The sequence below is a fragment of the Octopus bimaculoides genome, chromosome 4 (genome assembly GCF_001194135.2).
Source record: "Octopus bimaculoides isolate UCB-OBI-ISO-001 chromosome 4, ASM119413v2, whole genome shotgun sequence".
NCBI classification, from domain to species: domain Eukaryota; kingdom Metazoa; phylum Mollusca; class Cephalopoda; order Octopoda; family Octopodidae; genus Octopus; species Octopus bimaculoides.
Genome location: NC_068984.1, coordinates 92,884,266 through 92,890,222, shown reverse-complemented (window position 1 = coordinate 92,890,222; position 5,957 = coordinate 92,884,266). Strand labels below are relative to the sequence as shown.

Below are 5,957 nucleotides of genomic sequence, written 5' to 3'. Positions count from 1 at the left end.
TGCTAGAAATAACAGCTAAATGTCTGGAGAACTTTTGTGTTTGTGTGTGCGTGCATGCAACAATTTCTACAGCTTATCCGAGTGAACAGAGAAAGAAGTACACAAAATATATTTTACATACCTATCATATACATCGGATTTTTTTTTTTTTTTCACTTTAAAGGTAAACGATTCTGATAGAAGCTTACTGTCAATTCATTGGAGTAATCCCAACAAATTACTACAAGTTTAGTCACTGGCTCAGCACCTATATTTGTGTTCTTCATTCCAAAATAATAAAAACTTTAACATACTTCCAAAATAGGACTTCATCCATGTGTATCTGCGTGTGTATATGTGTGTGTGTGGGGGGGATGTTGGTGTTCAAGAAAAATATTTACGGAAATGAACTTGCACAAGGTTACACTTCTGAATTTCTTCTTAATTGTGATAACGAAACAAGAAGTTTACTCCTTGCCGCTAAAATTAAATCCCCTTGCATTTTCTCACTTTTTCAATATTCAATTAAAAGAGAGACTATGTTGTTACCAACAACATAAAAACTTTAGTAACTTGATCGATCTGTCATTGAACCAGGATTTTCATTTCATTTGAGACACACTTTGCTATCATTTATATGGAGAATTGCAAACATGGATACATACAGATACACATGGACAAAGTCCCATTTTGGAAGTATTATTCTTTTATTTGTTTCAGTCATTTGAGTGCGACCATGCTGGAGCTCCGCCTTTAGTCGAACAAATTGACCCCAAGACTTATTCTCTGTACGCCTAGTGCTTATTCTATCGGTCGCTTTTAGCGAAAAACTAAGTTACGGAGACATAAACACATCAACATCGGTTGTCTAGCGATGGCGGGGTACTAACACACAAATACATACATACACGCGCGCGCGCGCACACATATATATACAACAGACTTCTTTCAGTTTCCGTCTACCAAATCCACTCACTAGGCTTTGGTCGGCCCGAGGTTATAGTAGAAGATACTTGCCCAAGGTGCCACACAGTAGGACTGAACCCGGAACCATGTGGTTGGGAAGCAAGTTTCTTACTGCACAGCCACTCCTATGCCTATTGTTAAGTTGGTTTTTGCATATAATATACCTGTTAGCTTATATTATAATAAAGTAGGGTTGATTATGGAATGTTTATTATTTTGATATTTTTAATAATATTTTTCTATCTTTATATAATAAATATTTTATATACATTCATTTATTATTTATTGTTGGTTGATATATACATTCTTTTATTATTATTGTTGTTGTATTTTGACCCGAAGATTAGCTATATTTTTGAATAGAATTGATTTTTGATAGTTTTAATTTAATCGATTTAAATTTTCTTTCTATTTGAAAATTGGTTATGAAACACGTGGAGTCATTTTATTATCTTTATCTTATGATATTTACTTTGTATTATATTATACTTATTTATTGTGCTTTTACTTATTAATTTTTCTATATGTGACAGTGGATTTTCATCAATGAGTTCATGAACCTTGGTTCTTTTCCCTAAAACTATATTTTTATATATATTTTATACTGTGAAACTTAATTTAATTTTAATTTTTAATAAATAGATTTTAATTGATTTTTTACCTGTAATTTTTTATTTTATCCCTAATATTATATATATATATATATATATATATACACACACACACACACATATATATACATAAATACGGACATAGTAGGTAACAGCTAGCCTTCGGCCACCCTTTTGGACCCTGTTGTGTCCACTACTATGATTGGTTAGTTTGGGGCAACTTGTCTCTTGCTCTATTGCGTGCCAATATGCAACTCAACCAATCACAACCTTATGATAAGGTCACGTGAGACAGTCTCTTCTAAACCTCCAGTGAGCCAGCTGCACCCTATAAAACTCTAGCTTCACATCGAGTCGAGATCATTCAGTTCCAGGCCTTTTAAGGTCTAGCCACTGACCACATAGGACACAACCAGTTCCAGCAACAACACAGCAGCAGCCACATGGAGACTCATCAAATTCGTCCAGCAGCATTCAGGACCTCCATCTCTGTTGCTACCATTTGTCCTAACATCAACATCATCTCTCTAAGTACACAGCAACAAGCAATGCTTGCACAGGTTCCAACACAACATTGTTTGTGAATCACTTCACCATGGTTAACAGCAAATACAACCTGCGAGAACTTTCTGTACCAAGTGACCAGCAGCAGCATCATAGCCACAGCTTCTTGTACAACATGTACCTCAACCGGCTCTGCATTACTGCCACAACTTCTTGATACAGCATTTCAACTATCGTGTACCTTGACTACAAACTGGTATTTATCATCCTTGTGTCTGAACATTCTTCTAACGTCATATTATAGACTCTTTCAATGCTCTGTACTTATCGCACATGAATACATCCATGTTTGTACACACACACCTTATTCTCATGACGGCCTGTCTATTATTATGTATGATGCACACACGTTAACATATAAATAAAATCTTACCCAGTTGTTCCCTCTTTTCCTTCTGGCACATATACGCATTTATTCTTTTCATATTTATAGTATCGACTGTGTGATGTGCAAGGGAGCCATTCTCGTCACCTCACTTCGCACGGTCGTTTACACATATATATATACACACATATATATATACACATATATATATACACACATATATATATATATACACACACACATATATATATCCAGTTATGAGGGAAAAACTCGGATCTTGTGAATTTTCCGAAGTCCTCACCTTGCCCCTTGGAAAAGATTTTACCCACAAATTTCTTTATAATCGTAATGTATGCCTTTTTCATTGAAAAAAAAAACCATTTTCCTAAAAGTTATGAAGGAAAATCTCGGATCTTGTGAATTTTCTGAGGTCCTCTCCCCACCCTCCCGTTGCTTTGCACACATTTTCTTTTTTCATATTCGTTTCCTACACACTTTTTTTTACACCCATTGAACTATTTTTTTTCCAAAAGTTATGTTTGTGAAGCTTATACTAGAAAGTTAATGAAGTCATTTATGAAAATATATTGGAAGGAAGAATTCAAAAGAATGAAGTTGAAGTGGATTAAGGACTCCTGTTAACTCACGATCCGTATTAAGGTAACATGGAAGTATAATAAAGGAGAAGAAGAGGAAAAGTGGTAATTCAAACGGAAATATGATGATTAAGGTTGTATATACTGACAAAGTCTATTGTTAAGAATAGAGATAAGAGAATATTTTAGGAGATGTAGTAAGAAGAGAAATATAGAAGCAGTAAGGTAATAAATTAGAGAGGGTGAAAAGGAAATGAAATTTTACTAGTGTAGGGGAGATAAATAAGAAGAAAAAATAAAAATGATCAAGTATGGGATATAATGAGAGAAATTAATGTTAAAAATAAAAGGTAGATAGATTAATCATAAAGTTATTGAATGTGTAAGATAATGCTATGCAAAAGGAATATTTTGTATATATAAAAAGTTGTGTGATAAGGATAGGGTATGGCTATATATGATTGTAATGAATAAAAATGCACATTATATAAGTCCAATGCATGTAAATATATTAAAAATAAGTATTATGATCTACGAGTAGATAGATACATGTAGGGGTACAAAATTACGAGTAGATAGATACATGTAGGGGTACAAAATTACGAGTAGATAGATACATGTAGGGGTACAAAATTAAGTTACAAAGTTATAGGATAAATGCTTATCATATATATGCTTGTAAATTAGAAAGAAATTGTAAAAAGAAAGACGTATACCAGGCAACAATTATTACGCAGGACTCATCAAGATTTATATATATAGGTTGCATGCAAAACCAGTTTAAATCGCGAATTTCGAACCGTGAATCCACCTTTAGGGACCACAGAAAAGAGAACTGTACCGGACTATCAAAAAAGTCCCCAGCCAAACTCTCAGCCCTTCGATGTCTCCAGTGCTGCACTGACATCATAAAACCAGCCGACAAGAGTGGAGCCATGGTGGTGTGGTGTGCAGACCTCTACAAGGCAGAAACTCTCCGCCAACTTCAAGACACCTCCTTCTACTTCCCTCTTCCCTCCAACCCCATGCCCAGCTACCAACAGACTGTATCCTCCACTATCCATGACCTCATCTCCTCCTCCTGTCTGCCCCCACTGCCTCCAACCTCATTGTCCGCATCCCTCGCACACCCACTATTTACTTCCTCCCCAAAATCCACAAACCCAACAACCCTGGCCTCCCCATCATCTCTACCTGCAACTGCCCCACCAAACTCATCTCCAGATATCTTGACTGTGTTCTTGCCCCCCTAGTGGCTTCCCTCCTCTCTCACATCCATGACACCAACCACACGCTTCATTTGTTCGACTGTTTCTCCTTCCCTTCTGGCCCCTCTAAACTTCTCTTCACTCTCGACATCCAGAGCCTTTACACTGCGTGCACTCCACCATTTCCTTGACCTTCGACCTAACCCCCAACCCGACACTTCCACACTCGTTCGTCTGGCCAAACTTGTCCTCTCACTCAACTGCTTCTCGTTTGCTGGTGATTTTTACCAGCAGTTCTTGGGAGTGGCCATGGGAACAAGAATGGGCCCCAACTATGCGAACCTGTTGTTGGCTATGTCGAGGCCTAAATATTCTCAAGTTTCACTGGTCCCACTCACTCCTGAACTATACAGCTGTTATATTGATGACTGTATTGGTGCAACCTCACTCTCCTGTGAACATCTAGACTCTTTCGTCTCTTTTGTCAAATCTTTCCATCCTGCTGTCCACTTCTCCTGCACTATCTCTGACACCTCTGTCTCCTTTCTTGACATTTCGGTCAGCATTCATCACTCCACTCTCACCACCTCCATCCACTACAAACACACAGACTCACACTCATACCTCAACTTCTCCTCCTCCCACCCTAAACACACCAAGCTTTCCATCCTCTATTCCCAATTCCTCCGTCTACGCAGGCCCTGTAGTGACTACCTTGACTTTGAGACTCAGTCTCAACTCATGGCTCGCCACTTCATCTTATGTGAATATCCCCTCACCACTATCCACACCGCCCTTGCCAGAGCATGTTCCGTGGACCGTGTATCTGCTCTCTTCCCCCGCACACGCTCTGCCATCTCCCGTCTCCTGTTTCCCCTAACCTACCTACCTCTCCAACGCATCATTCTCTGAGCCTTTTGATGAGTCCAGTCCGACCCCTCTACTTTGCACATCTTCCCTAACCGACCACTCCCCTCCTTCAAACGAGCCCACAACCTATGAGACCTCTTGGTCCACAGCTTCTTCCCTAACCCAACCTCCCAACCCGGCTCCTTCCCTGCTCCTGCCCATGCAGCCACACTTGCCCTTACCTCTCCAAAACCACCCTCCTCACCGGAACACATCACCGACTCCTTCACCTGCACTTCCACTAATGTCATCTACTGCATCTCCTGCTCTCTCTCTCTCTGCCCTTCTCTATACATCAGGCAAGCGGGATGCCGCTTGGCTCACCGGTTCGTGGAACACCTCCGAGACATCCAAATTGGCAATGACACCCTCGTCTCATGCCATTTCCGCTCTACCGGTCACTCTTTGCAACACCTGTCTGCGTTCAGATTGTCCTTGTACAGGGGCCATCTGGGCTCCCGTTTGTGCCATGAACAGGGATTAATCTTCTCTCTTCACTCCTTTGTGCCACATGAGCTGAACTCTCCTCCCCTCTTTATCTAACCTCCTCCCCTCTCCTCTCTCCCCTCACACCTACTTCCTCCACCCACCTCCTCTCTTGCTCCAACTCCTACTTCTCTTCACTCCTACTCTCCTCTCTTCTCTTCACTCCTACTCTCCTTCTCTCTTCTCTTCACTCCTACCCACCTTCTCCCTTCCCCCTTCATCGTCACCCCTCCCTCGTAACCCCACCCCACCCCTACACATTCCAACCCACCTTCCTTATCCATCTCATCCCACCCCATCCCTCACACCCACA

At 40.2% G+C, this 5,957-nt stretch overlaps 2 protein-coding genes across 4 annotated transcripts in view; one reads left to right on the top strand and one right to left on the bottom strand.

The window, feature by feature from the left end:
* LOC106877781 (uncharacterized) overlaps positions 1-337 on the bottom strand; it is a 234,168-nt gene extending 233,831 nt beyond the window's left edge. Inside the window, exon 1 of the mRNA XM_052967253.1 lies at positions 122-337. The gene's annotated coding sequence lies outside the window, so the exon portion shown is untranslated. The remainder of the gene's footprint in view (positions 1-121) is intronic.
* LOC106876361 (divergent protein kinase domain 2A) overlaps positions 1-5,957 on the top strand; it is a 106,789-nt gene that overhangs the window by 2,091 nt on the left and 98,741 nt on the right. The window lies entirely within an intron of this gene.